Consider the following 20,110-nt stretch of genomic DNA (forward strand, 5'->3'; position numbering starts at 1 on the left):
CTTTACTTGCAGGTGTGTCCGCCTGAGTCTACAGTTAATGAAAGGCATATTGTGCATCTGATATAGTGGGGTATGGGTGGATACTTTGGCAAGGACCAAAGAGCGCTAAAGAACTGAGAAGAAAAGACTCCTGCTTGTGTACCAGGGTCCCAGAAACACTCAAGATCGTCCTAATGTTCGATTCATGGGAGGCAAACTTGATGGGAGTTGCCAATTTCAACTGTGCAAGGAAAATAGAAAACTACTGGTGTTGAGACGTGAATTTCTAGAAGGTTTAATTGGTATTCATCGAGTTGGATGAGAGCAGATTCTCTTTAGCTTCTGACGAGAACAGATTACCTTGAGACTTAGAGGGACCTCTATATTTTTTATTCCTGTGTGTGTGAATTTGTGCTAGGCAACACCTCTCTATCAGAACTTCTACTGAGGTTTCTGCTATGCTGCCACTTTCCTATATTTCCATTATTTCCTATCTTTCCTGAGAGATAATTAGAATTTTCCTTCATTTAGTTTAGGGTACTTAGATTAACTTAGAATCTCCAATGATTTGACAATAGGAGTTCAACTTATATACAGACCATTAAATCTTGTTTCTCATCTTTTGCATTGCTGCAACTGAAATTATTGTATGCCTTATACTTCCATGGTTTAATCTCATTAGAAGTTTTACTTCACTTTGGTGATTCTGTACTTTTATATAATGCTTTTGAGATTCATTTACATATTTCTGGCCCTCAATTTGTGATAAACATTTGAACTTTACTCTATGTCTATGGGGTTTAATGAGTGACCAAATAGGTTACACTGTTAATTGATTTGAAGTGTTGATTTTAACTCCCCTTTACACATTGAGAGCCCTAAAAAGGTCTGTCTGCAGAAGAGAAGCAAGGATATGGGCCAGAGCATCATCATTGCTGTGTATAATCATTTGTTTTTTACCAACTCCCACAAATGTCAACAAGAACAGCATTTTACATAGTGTGTTTATTTGTGGAATGCAGACCTGGGTCACAGAAATACAGAGGGGTTTCACTAACTGTATGCAAAGAACAATGCAAGCAGTTTTTGCCAACTAGAAGTACATGCTACTCTCCTATAAGATTCATAAATTACCGTAAAACCCTAGTAACTCACAGGATAATATGCTGTACATTCTGAAACCATTTTGAGATAAATTTCAGTCAAAATAATGGTGGGATAGCTCATGTGTGGCTATCCTTAATCCTGCATCATTTATTATATATGCTCCAAAATGTAGAATCAATAAAATGTTTAGTTTGTGATAATGTAAATTTTTACTGTGTAGTATGTTTATCAATTCCAAGGATGATACACACTGGCCGACTATTAGAAGGCACAGTAGCATTGACTATACTAAACAAACATCACTGAGAATTTTGATCTCTCCATAAGAGGTCTCAAGTAAATTATTTTCATTTAAAGTAACCTACAAATAGGCAGAACAATTGTTGGAGATGCTTAATAGGCATAAACTCTAGGACACCACACTACATTAACATACAAAAATACAATCTTGTAGCTGTTAGGCAATTATGGCAAGGCTCAACTGCATTATATTTACAATAATTTACAGAAGGCAGTCCAAAGTAATTTAAAAAAGAAGCCTGGATAATTGAAACTACTCTTTGTAAAAAAAATATGTCAACATGTTGATTACACACATACGACATCCCTGCCACATTCGAAGTGCATCTCAGCTTGCACTAATTAGAATCAATCATGGAAACATAATGCTTGTCCCAAAATCCAGAGACAGGTTTCCATTTAAATATGGACACAGTCAAGTATATACATTGATGAAATCATTGTAAACATGTGAAAACAGAGTGTTGAAGGTGTATCCTTCTCCTGTACTTTTGTTGCAACCTACAAAACTGTTTCATTCTTTCACAGTCAGAAGTTATTACCAAAATCTATTCACAATTAATGTGATTACATACTCAACAAAGGTGCTAAGCTTACGTGCAGAAATATTTTTCATTCAGTTCAGAGAAAAAAAGCATTTCTCTTTATCCAGTCTTACATATAATAAGCAACACCAATAAGCATTCAATAATTCGTCTTTGTTAGATGATGTTTGCTTATATTTTGCGATGTATGGTTACATCACAATAAGTCTTAAACCTTGGCCTGGGCCTAACTTTAATTACACTGGAGTAATTGGCATTATTTTGATAACTTCTCATAACATAATTACATGAAAATACCAACATTATGCAATTACTTTCCATCTCATAATTTGTGGACAAATTTTAAGGCAAGAAATAATGTTCGGGTAATTGTACGTAGATGTTTTCCCTGAGTGGTCTGTTTAGGAAACTTTTCAGTGCTAAACTACAAATCTGAATGAGAACAGCAGTCTTTTGAACGCAAGCGGGCATTCTTTTAACATGGGCAGTGAACAAACATTTCAGGTAGATATTTTCCCGGAACTGACTGTTTCAAATTTTCAAATGCAAAACTACAAATCTAAATGTAAGAGGCAGTGTTTAGAGCGCAAGCAACTGGAAATCAACTCAAAATTAAAGTTTGAGCTGAATTTTTTACCCAAACAGACCATTTGGGTAATTTTTCAGTGAAATATGCATCTTACATAATTACAGGTAATTTTGTGTAATATTCTGGCAATTTTCACATAGTTACACAACCTGAAATTACACATGTTACGCCCACCCCTGCTGAAAACCCAAGCACACATCATCAAACAAAGGGACAATCTGGAATGCTTACTGTGGTGAATGTTAAATACACATAACAAGGTACAGGGAATTGTTTTTGCCTTTACACTTGAGGGATTATTTAAATTACAGCTAAAGGGGTCACTAATTTGCTGAGTTGTTTAGTCAAAATGTTGAAATAATGCAGATGCATGCTATAGTTCAACAGCAATGGGAGGCACCATTAATTGGATTTAAAAAATGACGATGAATCCTAGCTTCATAATTTAGTTAGTGTTCTACGATTTATGTTATCTAATCTATAAAGACACATGTCATCAAGTAATTCAGATTAGATCTTTTGTGTTACCTGCCTTTCACTTTCAAAAGGGTCAATAAATCAACTACAATAAGTGATAAAGACGAATAATACATCTACACCATAAAATAATTTTGGATTTTCAATCAATGTAGCTGCAACCTGGGCTCAAAGTTGACGGCTCATAATTGCAACAGTTGCAGTTTGTTAAAAATGATCACTGGAATGTGAGTTGTTGTAGAAAGTGAAACAACTGGGAGAGTTGACACTAAATAGGCTGACACTAACACGACTTTCCCAAAAAAAGATTCAACCTTTCATTGTTTAAATCTTTTTTAATCCATAGTGTGCAAGAATACTTATTGTAAAATAAAAACCTGTCACTACAATTGAAATTTAGTAAAGGTTGCATTAGTAATTGCCCACATATTGGAGGCCATAGTTGTGCTGCAAAAGTTGACAAACTGTCCCATCTTTCTTTTAGTCTTAGATGTATGTTGGTTGCCTCAGTCATTCATTTCATTTGTCAGACTATTGCTTTGCTGGTGCAACTATATGCTGAGCAACCATTTAAAAGCTAGGCAATTTACAAAAATAGTATAATTTTTGTTGTCTACACTAAAATAGAAACCTTTTATTTACAAACGTTTCTGCCAAGAATTGAGATAAGTTATCTTGTTTCACAAAGAAAGAACTAGGCCTGAAATATTGCAGCCTACATTAGATGGCAATGCTGATAAAAATGGGTGTGGTGCTAGAATATGGTTCTCAGAATAGTCTATCAATATTGTGCCCTAAACATTGTTAAAAAAAATATGTCTCCACTGGAGTTAATAAACATTTACATTAAATAGGACTTTTTTGTAAATTATATTTAGGACACAATATATATGCCAGACCTTAAAAGTTTAAGAAATATCTGAGGGACCTTAGATGATTTCAAGAGGAAGGGGCCAGCAAGGCATTGGTAAGGGCTTCACCTCTTTAGGTCCAAATTACTCCACTGATCATCGACCTAGCAAATACCCCTGACACACCCCAAGCTTAGCAACAATTCAATATTTCCCCCAATTCTGCATAAAGAAAAATACCAAATACCACAAATTGCAGATGAACACAAAGAGAAAAAAAGCGGGCATCTATATATCAAACGTTCAGGTGACTCCTACCTGACAAATCATTATCAAAATATAGGGAACTCCATATGAAAGAAAACTGAAGCAACAAGAAAGTGAAAAGGAAATTTACATATTAGAAGACAAGTTATCATAATCTAAAGCAAGTGGAAATGTTGGGAATCAAAGGTTTCATTCAAACTTCTTTCAAAAAGAAATGTAAAAGACCAGAACTTTAAGTTCTTGGATCTATCTCACTGGGCCAGAAAAAAAGAACTGATGGGCTAACTGTAGCTCTGCTGTATATTGTGATCGGGGTGGTTGATGTGTTTTTTCTATGATTGGCTCCAAATCTGTAAGAGCATTATCCTTTTATTTTTGACTTTGAAAAATGGAGCATTAAAGACAATTTTTGAGGAACATACTGTTATATGTGGTGTAGACACATGCTCATTTTAAAATGGGCTTTTTACTCTTCTTCCCATATTTCTATTTTGGAAAAAAAAATTTATTCTTTACTTAGACAGTGTTCTATGAACTCACATATGGGGGGAGGATATTCGCTGTTTTTGAATATTAATCAAGATCCTTTGATAGAAATATATTTTTGGCAAATGAAGGCCATCATCCCAAGACTCAGACTTCACTTTGCTATATTCTATGATCTACTTTAAGGTGAACTGGTCATTTCTATTTACATCTATATGGCTATATGTTTAGAATACTGATAAAGTAGCATCTATATAATATACTGGCGTTGGAGTCATCCTCACCTGGCATCACTCTTTGGTTGTCTCTAAATGTGATATATGTTGTATTAAATCAAAGCTAGCCAGTAGTGAGACATTACATTTTATTTGGGGAAACTGCACATGAAAAAAATAATCTGTAAACAAATCAACTCTTATGTAGTGTGAATCTAGCAAATAGCCAATGTCTTCATTAAAGATGAATACATGAAGGCTTATTAATTCTGGGTTTTGGACCATATTTGCAAATATTCCTAAGGGTATACCTGAACATGTTTCATGATAATTGTAATCTGTAAGCTGAAAAGCAAAAATAATGACACAGTGGCTGTAGTCCTAACTGTTTAATTTAGATCTACTGCAAAACTGGTTAGCCTTTAGTCATGATTCACTTTGATGTAAAACAGTATGCCTGATGTTATTGTTTATCATTTTACTAAATTGGTATGAACATAAAATGGTTGGTCTACCTTGATTAAAAAGATAGTTTGGAAGATTTTAAATCAAATATGTTATGACTTGTAAGCTTATATGGCCAACACAAACTAAATTACATTGCAGATGCTCGTTGATCCCCAGGAACCACAAGGTCTTTTAATGACAAATTGTGAACCGTACTAAAGTGCCCTGACATAACAATGACCCTGCTTTGGCTAATTCTTCATATAATCATTTAAGAACGTTACTGTTGTCCACTTCATGACCTGCTCAGTTCTGATAAACAGTTTTATACATTTCTACTTTTATGGTACCCCCACTCTAAAGAAGTAGTTAAGGATGTATATTCTGAGCAAACAATTTCCTAGTCATTCTCATCAAAGAAAAATGCCTCATGCCTGTCACCCACATTATACTTCATCCTTTCTTTAATCTCCTGCGTTAGGTCTGAATTTTCACATGCTAAGCAATAGCTCATCCATTAGAAACAAGCGTCATAGAATCTAAAATACACTCTTGTTCACTTTCTAAATCAACACCTGAGAATTCTGCTCCAAGCGACTTCTTGTATACCCTATCCCATAAATTACATTCTCTGTAGGGTAAGGCACAATGTGATAGGAATGTAGCTCCTCATAATAAATGGACTGAGAACAGCAATCTTGAACCATCAATTTCAGCCGTTTTCTAGCATCAGCATATGCAGTCCTACAACAAGGCTCATCTTTAAAGTAATCATAGCTCTCCTTCTCCACCTCGAGGTGTATCTTCCTTAGTAAGTTGTTGATCAAAACAGACCTCCTCAAATATGTTTCTGGGTCTTCAAGGAACCTAAGCTTCTCCAGAGAGAGTTTCAGAATGCAAGTACGATCTTCGGGTAATATCAGGTGCTGAAATATTGAAATGGTAAAGGTGTAACTACTGAAAAACAAGAATCAAGAATATTGATATTAAGTAACGTCAAATTCAAAAGGAAGCTCACTTTTGGAAAGTATTGCTCATATTCTTTGTGTACATCTTCCTCCTCTGCATATTTTCTCTTGAAATAGGCTACTTTCGACGTTGTTAATCAGAATGTATCAGCTGTGAAAACAAAGCAGGAGAAATAACATTTCATGGTGGGAACTGTGATTGAACACAAATTGTTATAGGCTTTACTAATGGTCTTGAAATTGTAAGGAGGAGTGAGTACCTACACATGGTTAAATGAAACTCAAGATAGATGGCGACTAACACTTTCCCAGATACTTTCCATATGTGTATAAAAACAAATATATATCTTTTGGCCAATGTACTTTGGAAAAATGTGCTTTTATGAGGAAAAACTCAATATCATGACACAATTTCAGTTTCTTCATGTAATGTAATGAATGCATATTTTTGTTAGAATGTGTTGGGTCTCCCATCACCAAACCCTCTTAGATTTTTCTTAGTATTTTCCTTTACAACAGAACCAATTCACAAAGCTGGCATATTTCTGGGTGTAAACACTGCCTAGGAAATGTGTTTGAACAGTTTATGAACCCATTTGTGACAATTCATGATGAGGGTGTGCATGCAATGAGATGACCAGGTAACAAGCGTAGTTAAAATGTTCACATTTTCGGCTCGGCCTTGCAGGTATTACAATGTAAGTGATATGAGTCTACTTCTGTGCTATACACTAGCTCGCATGTGCCACTTGGGCATCATGATCAGGGCCCACTGAGGTCATCAGCCTCTCACCACATACTCAAGTCACATAGGAGAGAAACATTTAATATATTGGCCATAATGGACCTATATATTTCCATGCATAAGTATACAGTTCTACTCCTATAGTAGTGGATGGAATTGGAATCTGCATTTCTCCAAAAATGTATGCCGTGAGCGATGAACTACTGTCTATGCAATGAATAAGTGGGATATTTCTGTTGACTGCTTGGGTTGGATGTCAATATATCAAGGTCACCAATATCAGTTTACAACAATATTGCATTGACTACATCAGTTACCACTACAATGACAAGGCAAGTATAGATTTACTATTGTGAACTCCACATTCACTTTGACACCATAATGGTAGACTATATAATGGATGAGATATTTTTATCATTCATGGGATTCTGTAATCCCTATATAGATGTCAGCCTCTAATTTCTTTATAATCAGTGACTTTGCACTCAGTCGCCTATTATGAAGAAAAGATGTCAGAACTCGATTATTATAAGTTATCAAGTTGAGTTCTGATGTCACGATGCATGTTGCCAGAGTGAGCAGCCAAGGTAAAAGGTAGGTCAGGTCACAGAGCAAAACTAAAGCGGCTGTTTAAAGCAACAAAAATGGAATGTTGCTTTTCTTTCTTCTGCTCTATTTTTCTGGCTTACACTATCAAGCAGAAAGAATGTTTATTTGCTGCACTCCTTAGAAAGTTAGAGAAAAGCTAGAATCTTTCTGCATGTTTCTACACATTCCAAACTACTGCAGCTTTTAAATAAAAATACTTGTATTAACTGTTTCTAATATCTGTTTGCAAGACATGTCTCACAGGTTTTTGATGTGTTTAATTTTGCACCGCAGGTTTTATTTTACCTCTTAATATTGAAAAACATGCTCTCTCTTTCATATGAAAGAGCTTTGCATCAAGATTTTAAGTGGTTTGTGGGAAAGGCAGTGGTGTGACCATGTATTATATGGGATAAAGTACCCCCTGGCATATGTGATAAGGACATGATAAGGATATCGCCAATATTCTTAGAATGTACAGCAGGAGATACTTTATCCCTTATATCATGAGGTATATTGCATACAATATAGTGACCTCCTCCTCCACCACCCCTACATTAGATCAAGACCACTGTAGGAAACAGAGGGCTTACCAGGGACAGATTAAACAGCAACCCTCTATGAATGAGGAATGTGCTTCAATTTGCACTGGTTACAAACCCTGGGACACCGCTAAATGAAACATTTGCAGAGAGTCTAGATGGGTGTGCATAAGCCAATTCTCTGAATCTGCAGGGCTTGACCCTTGCTACAGCTGACACTGCTCTTGCAACCCCTGGCTTCAGAGTGTTCAAAGCCAGCAAGACTCACAGAAGAGATGGACATTTTGATAGAGGAATACAAATAAAAAATAAACTTCAGAGCAATTGTCTCTCATTTCTGTAAAATAGCATGTGTTCCAGGCTGCTGTTAGCTGGGGACAGGGAACAGTTGAAACTTGATCAACAATGTGTCACCTTGCGACATTCCCTTCAGGGTCTTGCAAGTCCACAAACACTGAGGGCCTTATTTACAAGCCCCATTTACAAGCCCGTTGCATCACTGCTGTGTCATTTCTTTTTACAGCAATGGTGCTAGCAGTGCACTACACTTCTCCATCTTACAAACTGACACATTGGGCCCAATGCGTTAGTTTGTAAAGCCCTGCACCACATTATACCTGCCTGTTGTACGCAGGGTAGGTGCTCCCACGGAAAAAGCATGTAGAACTGAGGCAGTCAAATTTACAACTTTTCACTACGTCACTGTATGACTTTACTGCCTCAAACTTTTACTGCCTGCTTAGACCAGGCATAAAATTGACGCAGGGTTTTTTCCATTAAGACTCTCCTCGCATTTTTGGAGTTGTGTTAGTTTAATGATGCTACTCCAGCAATGTGCCACTTTAGCGCCAACTGATGCATCAGAATTTCTGATGCAGCTGTGAAAATGGTCGCTATGGAGCGCTGTATTGTAAATATAGCGCATCCATGGAGTCATTAGGGGATGTGAGGCAGGTGCAAGAAGTCTGACGAATCAATGATGATGTGTCAGGTTCTTGTAAATGAGGCCCACAGTATGTTTAAATTGCAGGCTAGGGATTTTGATATTTTTCTTGATCATTCTCTAGTGGATACAAATGAATTATGGTATATTGTATTATGCTAAAAGATTTTTTAATACCTCTACAGGTGTCCTGGGGCTGAAAGGAGACTAGCCAGTCAAAAAGGTGGTAAACCAAAACTATTGTGACTAAAGCTAGATTTGTAGTGACTTACAAATGCGTCAAATATCCAGAGTTTAACACAGAATGAATGGAAGTGAAATTGACAGCTTGGTGGCTGTGACAAAACAAGACCTATCTCTGAGAGTTTCCCACTCAAACCTACAGACAACCAGCAGGAAGGCTTCTGTGGGTCTTAAATAGCAACTTGGAAGGTAGTGGATGAATATTTACTTGAGGTAGCTGGGCCCTGTATCATAGAAAGCTCAGTGTTCAAAGCACAAACATTTAAAACTAAAATACTGGTTTAGAGTTTGGTATACTCTGCCAAACAGAAGGTTTGCTCTCCTGATTTGCAGACGGTCAGTCCTTAAGTATGTCAGCAATAGAGACATTCCGTTTTCGTCAGTGACATTCTCCTCTGATGGTCAGATGGAGTATGGGCCATTAGAGTTTTGGTAATTCGCCCACCACTCCAATTTACAGTGGATGGAATTTAGAGTGGGTGGTCGAATGGCCAAATTTTACTCTATCTTAACGCCATGACAAATGTGGCGATAAGGGACAGTGAAAACTTTAAATGGTCCCTACACATGATGGAAAGCTCCCATGGTGTTGGGGTCATTAGTTTTTGTGTTTTTCAAAAATAAAAACATTTTAGAAGTTTGACTGATAGTACTATCATTTTGACAGTACCAAACCTTTAATACAGTGACAGGAACTGCCATGAGGGCGGTTCCTGACATTTTTTTGGAGTTCCTTTAGGGCTGGCAGGCAGCTCTATATTTGGCGGGCAGAGGTTATAGTGGGAGTAAGGCACTCCACCATACCAACGAAGTTACCTCCACCTGCCAAACTCCAAATCAGCACCTAAACCTCTTAACAACGGGCAACCTGAATTAAGAATCCAGACATCCAAAGCAAACTAGAACCAGCTTAGCTGCAGTATTTTGAATATGCTGGAGGCTTGTTTAAAGATTGGGGGAAGAGCAAAAGAAAAAACACTACAATAGTTCAGTCACCTCAGATATGTTAGCTGCCCCACCACTGAGTAAACAAAAAAGAATAATTGGCAACATTTTGCACAGCCCCCAGAGCAAAATGAGACATGTAGCAGAGGTGCCAAGTATTCTCTTTGCTTAGTAGTAATATTTTCGTATTTTCAGTTTGTTGTTTTAATATCTTATTTGGGGTCACCGAAATTGTTGGGAAATTGTAGATCCAATTATGCAATATCGTTGGCTAAATTATCAGGCAAATAAAGGCAAATTATGTATCATCATTGGTGCGCCTTTTATGGTAGTATAATTACTCCAGTTTTACATTTTAATTTATGTCACTACTGTCACTGACACAATACAGAAAACTGAAAATGACAGGTTACCAATGAACTAGTTTGCAAAAAGTCTTTCACTATGTGTCACTATTGGTGGCATGTTTTTTTTTTTACTTTTGTTCCATTTAAACGACAAACTATTTGTTATTAAGATTAGAAAATTAACAACAGAAGGTGGATTACATGACAAGTACTGTACACACATGAGGAAACACAACAGCCACACAATGACACAGTTCCAGTGATCATGCTTATGAGTGGCACTTTGAGTAACACTTTTTATCAATAGGAGTGTGAGAAGCTGTGAAAATGAGCATTTCACATCTTCACTTGGTAGATTTTAAAAACAATGCCATCTTCAATTGCTATGGTGGCAAGTTTTTTATTTTAATGAAGCAAAATAGAAGAACAGGTACTCTACAACAATAGGAAACTTTCTTGTGACCTCTAAGAACTGTGAGCAGGCCCCTGCTGCCATTCTCCTGCCTTGCACTCATGTATCTCTGCAGCCAGAAGCACAACAATGCTTCTTGTGCCCAATGGCGGCAAGGGGTAATAAAAGACCTGAGCCGCAGTGAGTAAATCACTCTTGACAGTCACCATTTCTTACAGCCATATGTTTCACTTGTTCTACACTCAATTTGCAATCCTCCTAAAAAATTATTACATTTCCAGCCCTTCATTGAGGGCTCAGATCAGCATCTGAAAATTCTTACGCAAAATCTTATTGAAATCTCAGCGCATTTTCCAAACTTTTTGAGGAGCCAAAGTGCATTACTCTATGATAGCCTGCACATGGTGGGGAGTATTTAGGGGCAAAGGTGTAGTGGTGCCACTTCCTGCTGAGTTAGGGCCACAAGTGAGTTACTTCCTTTGACGTCATGGGTGTCCAAAGTTACTTGATGTCACTTCTGCTATTTTGGGGTTGGGTGAACCGACATCTGTGGCCTTTCTAAAGACTGGGTAAAGAGGATGCATATATCAAGCCCATAGTTTTTACCCTAACACACTGAGGCTGATATTTAGACTTTTTGACGCAAACCTGCATCAAAACGTTTAACGCCAGCTACCGCCATTCCAATGAGCCAGCTGGACCTCATATTTAAGGAATGACGGTAGCCGGCGCTGCGGCCTGGTTAGAGTCAAAATAAATTACTCTAACCGGGCAGCGGGGGCATAGGGAAGACTGGGGGTTGTGCGTCAAAGAATGGTGCAAGTCAGGTTAGAGTAAAAAAAAGTGACTCTAACTTGACTAGCGTCCTTTTTTGACGCACAACCCCCATGGAAAAGACTCCTGTCTTAGCAAATACAGGAGTCATGCCCCCCTGCCCAATGGCCATGCCCAGGGGACTCCTGTCCTCTGGTCATGATCATTGGGCACAGTGGCATGTAGGGGGGTCCCAAGTTAGGCTATCCCCCTACGCCACCTTAAAAAAAAAAATACTTTCCTCGACTTACCTCTACCCGTAGGATGGTCCCCCATCCATGGGTGTCCTCCAGGGGTGGGCGAGGGTGGCAGAGGGTGTCCCTGGGGGCAGGGAAGGGCACCTGTGGACTGATTCCATGGTTGGAGACCATGGAAATGAGCCCACAGGTCCCCTAACGCCTGCCTTGACCCAGGTGTTAAAAAACGGCACAAGTTCGGCTGGGCGCCATTTTTTAAGGTCCGCCTCCTCCTGTGCGTCAAAATGACGCAGGAGGATAAATAAGGCACACATGTAATTTTTTGCATGGGAACGCCTACCTTGCATGTCATTCACGAAAGTTAGGTTTTCACGTACAAAAAATGACTCAAACTCCATAACTTTGGCGCTGGACGGGTCTAGTGCCAAAGTATAAATATGGAGTTAAGTTTGCGCCTAGTTTGTGCCAAAATCCGCAAATCCAGTGCAAACAGAGTATAAATATGGGCCTGAATATATTATGAGAAAAAAGAAACAAAGAATGTCATTTTAGAACTCTTGTTTAAAGATCTCTCTGTTGTGTCCTGTGCATTAGGCCCACATAGTATGTAAAGGACGACATGAACCCCAGTGTAACAGGTAGGTAACTATTCCAGTGCACATGCACCTCGCCCCTTTCATTAGCATGGTCACCTGACTTGTGATGCTTGTGTTGGATGGGTGCAGGGTGAGTGTAGACGGTGCCCCTAGGGAGGGGCTGAGACATAGTGTGTCCACCAGGCTGCCTTTTATTACATATCTGACTAGTTTGAATGTATTTACATTAACTGTAGACATGGGTGTAGGAAGTGTGGGGGATGCGTTGGATGTACCCCCGCAGATTTTGGAGGGTGGGGGTCATGGGGAATGAGGGTACATCCTTGGCCCTTCTCTCACCTGCCACCTTAAAAAGGTGCGCTGCAGGACGCCTTGAGGGGGAGCGCTGCAGGACAAAGAGGAAGATCTAAAGAGGAAACAGAGTCCCACTCAGCATGAAGCCTGCAGGCTAGAAAGGAGACTCTGTGAAACACAATCTTTGTATTTGCCTACGATCACACCAGTTGGTGAAACAGTGAAGTCGAGATTGAGCCTAGATTTTACCTTTTCACACAAAAATTTTGCTATTAGAAGAGTATCTTATTCTAACATTTATGATTAATGTTTTTTATCTAGGTAATGAAGGGCTTGATTACAGCGTGGCTAACAGGGAGAAGCCATATTTCATTTTGGGCCGTTATGCCTAGCGTTATCATCATTACATACTTAAGCATATTGAAGTATAAAATCTTTTTTCTGTCTTTTCTTCACTCTATTCTGAAACAATCTACCCTATGCCACTGCACCCTACACCACTTTTCTCCACTCTGTGCTACTCTACGCCACTGCAATCTATGTTGTACCACTCGACTCTACACCACTCCACTCTACTCTGCAGCACTCTACACTACACCACTGCAATCTATGCTATTCTACTCTAACCAATGTACACTACACCCCTACACTCTGCCAGGGCACTCTTAACCACTTTACTCAAAACCAATGCACTCTATGCCACTGCACTCTATGCGAATCTACTCTGCACCACATCACTCTATGACATTGCTTTTTATGCCTCTGTACTCTGCACTCTATGCCAATGGACTCTATGCCACTCTACAATACACCACTCTACTCTACGACCCTCTAATCTGCAACTTTGCACTCTCTGCCACTGAACTCCACGCCACTCTACTCTACACCAGTGCACTCAAAGCCACTGTACTCTGCCCCATTGCACTCTTTTCTGCACCACTGCACTCTAATCTACTCTACACCACTTCACTCTACTTTGAAACCATCTCCTCTGTGTCACTGCAATCTACGCAACACCACTCTATGCTATGCCAGTCCAATCTACCCTGCACCACTCCAATGTATCCTGCGCCACTCCAATCTGTTCTGCACTACTCTATGCTACTGCACTCTGCATCACTATGCTCTACTCTGCAACACTCTATTCTTCACCACTATACTCTACTCTGCAGCAATCTACTCTATGTCACTGTATTCTATGCAACTCTATTCTACTCTGCACCACAGTACTCTACACCACTCTTCTCTACTCTGCATCACTCAACGTCACTGCACTCTACACCAATGCATTCTATGGCTCTCTACTCTACACCACTGCCCTTTATGATATTCTACTCTGCAACACTGCACTCTGCCACTGAAATATACTCCTTTCTACTCTGCACCACGGCACTCTGCTCTGCACTGCACAACCTCATGCCACTCTACTGCACTCTACTCTACCTTGCACCACTCCACTCTGCCATGCACTGCATCACTCTATGGCACAGCACTCTGCACCAGTGCACTCTGCACCACTGCAATCTATGCTGTGCCACTCCACTCTGCTCCCCTCTACTCTTCACCACTCTACGCTACTGCACTGTATGCTAAACCAGTGCATTCTACGCCAATGCCCTCTACACCACTTTACTCAAAACCAATGCACCCTGTACCACTTCACTCTACGCCAATCTACTTTGCACCACTGTACTCTACAGGGAGTGCAGAATTATTAGGCAAATGAGTATTTTGACCACATCATCCTCTTTATGCATGTTGTCTTACTCCAAGCTGTATAGGCTCGAAAGCCTACTACCAATTAAGCATATTAGGTGATGTGCATCTCTGTAATGAGAAGGGGTGTGGTCTAATGACATCAACACCCTATATCAGGTGTGCATAATTATTAGGCAACTTCCTTTCCTTTGGCAAAATGGGTCAAAAGAACGACTTGACAGGCTCAGAAAAGTCAAAAATAGTGAGATATCTTGCAGAGGGATGCAGCACTCTTAAAATTGCAAAGCTTCTGAAGCGTGATCATCGAACAATCAAGCGTTTCATTCAAAATAGTCAACAGGGTCGCAAGAAGCGTGTGGAAAAACCAAGGCGCAAAATAACTGCCCATGAACTGAGAAAAGTCAAGCGTGCAGCTGCCACGATGCCACTTGCCACCAGTTTGGCCATATTTCAGAGCTGCAACATCACTGGAGTGCCCAAAAGCACAAGGTGTGCAATACTCAGAGACATGGCCAAGGTAAGAAAGGCTGAAAGACGACCACCACTGAACAAGACACACAAGCTGAAACGTCAAGACTGGGCCAAGAAATATCTCAAGACTGATTTTTCTAAGGTTTTATGGACTGATGAAATGAGAGTGAGTATTGATGGGCCAGATGGATGGGCCCGTGGCTGGATTGGTAAAGGGCAGAGAGCTCCAGTCCGACTCAGACGCCAGCAAGGTGGAGGTGGAGTACTGGTTTGGGCTGGTATCATCAAAGATGAGCTTGTGGGGCCTTTTTGGGTTGAGGATGGAGTCAAGCTCAACTCCCAGTCCTACTGCCAGTTCCTGGAAGACACCTTCTTCAAGCAGTGGTACAGGAAGAAGTCTGCATCCTTCAAGAAAAACATGATTTTCATGCAGGACAATGCTCCATCACACGCGTCCAAGTACTCCACAGCGTGGCTGGCAAGAAAGGGTATAAAAGAAGGACATCTAATGACATGGCCTCCTTGTTCACCTGATCTGAACCCCATTGAGAACCTGTGGTCCATCATCAAATGTGAGATTTACAAGGAGGGAAAACAGTACACCTCTCTGAACAGTGTCTGGGAGGCTGTGGTTGCTGCTGCACGCAATGTTGATGGTGAACAGATCAAAACACTGACAGAATCCATGGATGGCAGGCTTTTGAGTGTCCTTGCAAAGAAAGGTGGCTATATTGGTCACTGATTTGTTTTTGTTTTGTTTTTGAATGTCAGAAATGTATATTTGTGAATGTTGAGATGTTATATTGGTTTCACTGGTAATGATAAATAATTGAAATGGGTATATATATTTTTTTGTTAAGTTGCCTAATAATTATGCACAGTGATAGTCACCTGCACACACAGATATCCCCCTAACATAGCTAAAACTAAAAACAAACTAAAAACTACTTCCAAAAATATTCAGTTTTGATATTAATGAGTTTTTTGGGTTCATTGAGAACATGGTTGTTGTTCAATAATAAAATTAATCCTCAAAAATACAACTTGCCTAATAATTCTGCACTCCCTGTATACCACTTCACTGTAGACCCCCCAACTCTACTCTATGACACTTCACTCTGATATTACACTCCATGATACTAGACTCTGACACTCTATTCCATTAAACTCTAACACTTTCTCCACTTTATAACTCCCTACACAACTCCCTATACACCACTCCATTCCACTTTACTCCACTCTTTGCAGCTCCACACCACTCTATGCCACTTCAATCTACGATACTCTACTCTACACCACTGCACAACCCTCTATGCCACTCCACTATACAACAATGTACCATGCTCAACAACACTCTACCCAACTTTCTCTACGCCATTTCATGTTACTTTGCTTTACTCTATGCCACTTCACTCTTCTTTAGGCCTTTCCACTCTGCCACTCCACTGTATGATACCCTATTACACTCTGACACTACTCCACTCTACTACTACTTTATGATATTGGTACTTGATTAGAGATTCAGATCTCCATTGATTGCCTTCTCACTCATATGAGAAGTGAGTCAGATTTAGCTTGGCCTTTTTGGTTATAGGCACTCTGTAACCCTTTTATCTCAAGCTTAACTAAGGCTTAGGATGATCCTGATACTTGTCTAGGAGATCGAAACATCGTCGGCCAAAGTACCTTGACTTTAATTTGTGATATTGTATATAAGTTGGCATAAACATAGGTACTATGGGCTGATGACTTCTTGATTCACTATTTGAGTCTTTCCTGTAAAAGTCGGTGAATAAAAGCTTGTAAATCATTATTGTGGATGCTAACCATGTAGGAAAGTAGCCTCTTTCTATCTTGGTTACCCCCACTTTTGGCCTGTTTGTCAGCGTGTTTGACTGTGTCTACTGGGATGCTGCTAATCAGGACCCAAGTAGTTATGCTCTCTCCCTCAAATTATGGTTGTTGCTTACTGGTAAACCAGTATTTCACCCACAATTGGCATACTGATGCCCCCTTATAAGTCCCTAGTAATTGGTACTTAGGACCCAGGGCATTGGAGTTCCAGGAGATCCCTATGGGCTGCAGCATTTCTTTTGCCGCCCATTGGGAGCCCATGCAAAGGCTTCTACAGGACTGCCATTGCAGCTGGCATGAAAAGGTGCATGCACCCTTTCACTGCCATTTACACTGCACCAGGTCACTTATAAGTCACCCCTATAGCAGACCCTCCAGCCCTGAGGGCAGGGTGCAGAGTACCTGTGAGTGAGGGCACCCCTGCACTAGCAGAGGTGCTCCCATGCCTCCAGGACCATTTTCTCAGAATTCTTGAGTGCAGGGATGCCTTTTTACGTGTGTACTGGACATAGGTCACTACCTATGGCCAGCTACATAATGATAACTCCAAACATAGGCATCTTTGGTATCACACATGTTGCAAGCATTGGTTGTATAATTCCATGCACTCTGGGGGCTCCTTAGAGGACCCCCATTATTGCCATTCCAGCCTCCTGAGGTTTTCCAGACAGCCCTAGCTGCTGCCACCTCTCAGACAGGTTTCTACTCTCCTGTTGCTTGAGAAGCTCAAGCCCAGAAAGGCAGAGCAAAAGATTTTCTTTGGGAGAGGGGTGTAACACCCTCTCCTTTGGAAATAGGTATTACAGGCTTGGGAGGGGTAGATTCCCCAGGCCACTGGACATTCTTTGAAGGGCACATTTGGTGACCTGCTTGCATAATCCAGTCTACACTAGTTTAGGAACCCCAGTCCCTACTCTGGCGCGTAATTGGACAAAGGAAAGGGGAGTGACCACTTCCCTGTCCATCATCACCCAGAGGTGGTGCTCAGAGTTCCTCCACAGGGTTCCTGTGTTTTGCCATCTTGGATTCCAAGTTGGCAGAGAACTCTGGAAGCATCTGAGTGGCCAGTGCCAGCAGGTGACGTCAGACCCCTCCCCTGATAGGTGCCTTCCTATTTAGCTGACCAATCCCCCTTTCAGGGCTATTTAGGGTCTCTCCTTTGGGAGGTTCTTCAGATTCAGATTGCAAGACTCCAGCAGGAATCCTCTACATCCTTTACTTCACCTTCTCACCTAAGAAACTGCATCTGGACCCTCCAGGAACTCCATTAACTGCAACAAAAAAGCAAAGATGACTTCTGCAACATTGTATCATCAGATGCTGCCGGCAAATGCAATTGTTTCCCAGTTTGCATCCTCAGAGGACAGCCTGTCTTCAGCCTGCACCAGAAGAATGAAGGAATCTCCCTTGGAGTGAAGGAGTCACTCCACTGCTTCAGCAGGTACCTCTCTGCAATGATGACCGGCTGCGTGGGTCCCCTCTTCTGATGAGTTGCGTGGATCCTGTATCAGAGGTGGTGGTGGTCTGAAGTGGTCCCAATAGTCCTGATGACCTACTGTCCAACTTTGGTGGAGGTAAGAGCTTGCCTCCCCACGCAAGACAATACCTCGTACACCCCGTATTTTTCATTTGCCAAGGCATGTTGGCAACGTTCCACGAAATTCTTCATGCACTGTGTAGCTCCGGTCCCCAGCACTCCTTCCTGTGACGCACAGCTCCCTGAGTGGTTCTCAGGTGGCGTGGGATCCTTAATTGTTGTGCTGCGTGGGCCTCCTTTTGCACCCCCTTTGTCCCTATGCTGTGGGACTCCTGTATATGCTGCCTGGTCTGTGGGCTCTCTGAGTTGCTGAGAGCCCCCTACGATCCTCCTCCTGGGTATAGTCCACCAGGTCCCTCCTGGTCCCAGACAGTGCCATTTTCTGCTAACTGTGAGCTTTTTGTGTGCCAAGGCTTGTTGGCAGAATCCAGCGATGCAAACCAGACTGCAATCATTCATTTGGTGTGGGACACCATCTGCTCCAACCAGGACCCTGCATCCGTCCTCTTGGGTGCAGTACTGACTGTTTTTCTTCACTGGTGGTTCTTATTTTGCACCTTCATTCGGGTTAGCAGAGGCTCCTGTCGCCACTGGACTCTTCTGTGCTTCTTGGACTTGGTCCCCTTCTTCCACAGGTCTTCAGGTTCAGGATTCCCCCGTTGGTGTCTTGAGGTCTCTTCTTGTTCTTGCATTATCTTCTTTCTTGTGTTCTTGTGTGTTCTAGGAAAGTTACTGTGATTTACTCCTGCTTTCCTGGGCTCTGGGGAGGGTCTATTACTTATCTTTGGTGTTTTCTAATACTCCCAGTGCCCCTCTACACAGCACACTTGCCTAGGTGGGAAACAGAAATTCGCATTCCACTTCCTTAGTATATGGTTTGTGTTCCCCCAGGCCCATTTCTAACTATTGTGATTTCACTAATTGTGCTGTTTTCTGCATAATAGTGTATGTAATTGGTATATTACTTACCTCCTATGAGAGTCTGGTTTCTACGGTATTTTTGGCATTTGTGTCACTAAAATAAAGTAACACTGAGTATTTTCTTTTGTGTGTGTGAGTACTGTGTGACTACAGTGGTATTGCATGAGCTTTGCATGTCTCCTAGATAAGACTTGGCTGCTCAGCTACAGCTACCCCTAGAAAGCCTGGCTTCTAGACACTGCTTACACCTTATACCAGGTCCAGCTATCCCTTATTAGTGAAATGTAAGAACCATAGGTGCCATCTACAAACCAGGTCAGCCTCCTACAAACCACTGTACTATACAGTTTACTTTTTAGATTTTTCTTGTAATTGGTGGCATTGGGTTATCCAGATAACTTGTGTAATGCCTGAATACCAAAGTCTTTCTCAGTTTCCCCTGTTGATGTTTTCCCACTACATTTGATCTTTTATATTTTGATTGAATAAATGCATGAAACATTCCAGCTGAATACTACTTTAATATCATTGTTTATTGGAGTGGTGTTGCATTTCAGGGGACCCCTGTTTCTTTAGAGTTAGTTTACTACTCCATTGTAGGACACTCTACTTACTCCATGACACTACGCCACACAAGTCAATGACACATCATTCTCCTTTACGCCATTAACTTTTAGCCATGCTGAATAGTAGTCTTACTAGGGTACAGCAT

At 40.8% G+C, this 20,110-nt stretch overlaps 1 long non-coding RNA gene across 1 annotated transcript in view; it reads right to left on the reverse strand.

Moving 5' to 3' along the window:
* Window positions 1–965: 965 nt before the first annotated feature.
* LOC138259556 (uncharacterized) overlaps window positions 966–20,110 on the reverse strand; it is a 114,268-nt gene continuing 95,123 nt past the window's right edge. Inside the window, exons 3-4 of the long non-coding RNA XR_011198753.1 lie at window positions 6,282–6,382; window positions 966–6,189 (exon numbers count right to left, since the gene is read on the reverse strand). This is a non-coding gene — a long non-coding RNA (uncharacterized lncRNA). The remainder of the gene's footprint in view (window positions 6,190–6,281; window positions 6,383–20,110) is intronic.

Source organism: Pleurodeles waltl, chromosome 9 (genome assembly GCF_031143425.1).
Source record: "Pleurodeles waltl isolate 20211129_DDA chromosome 9, aPleWal1.hap1.20221129, whole genome shotgun sequence".
Taxonomy (NCBI): domain Eukaryota; kingdom Metazoa; phylum Chordata; class Amphibia; order Caudata; family Salamandridae; genus Pleurodeles; species Pleurodeles waltl.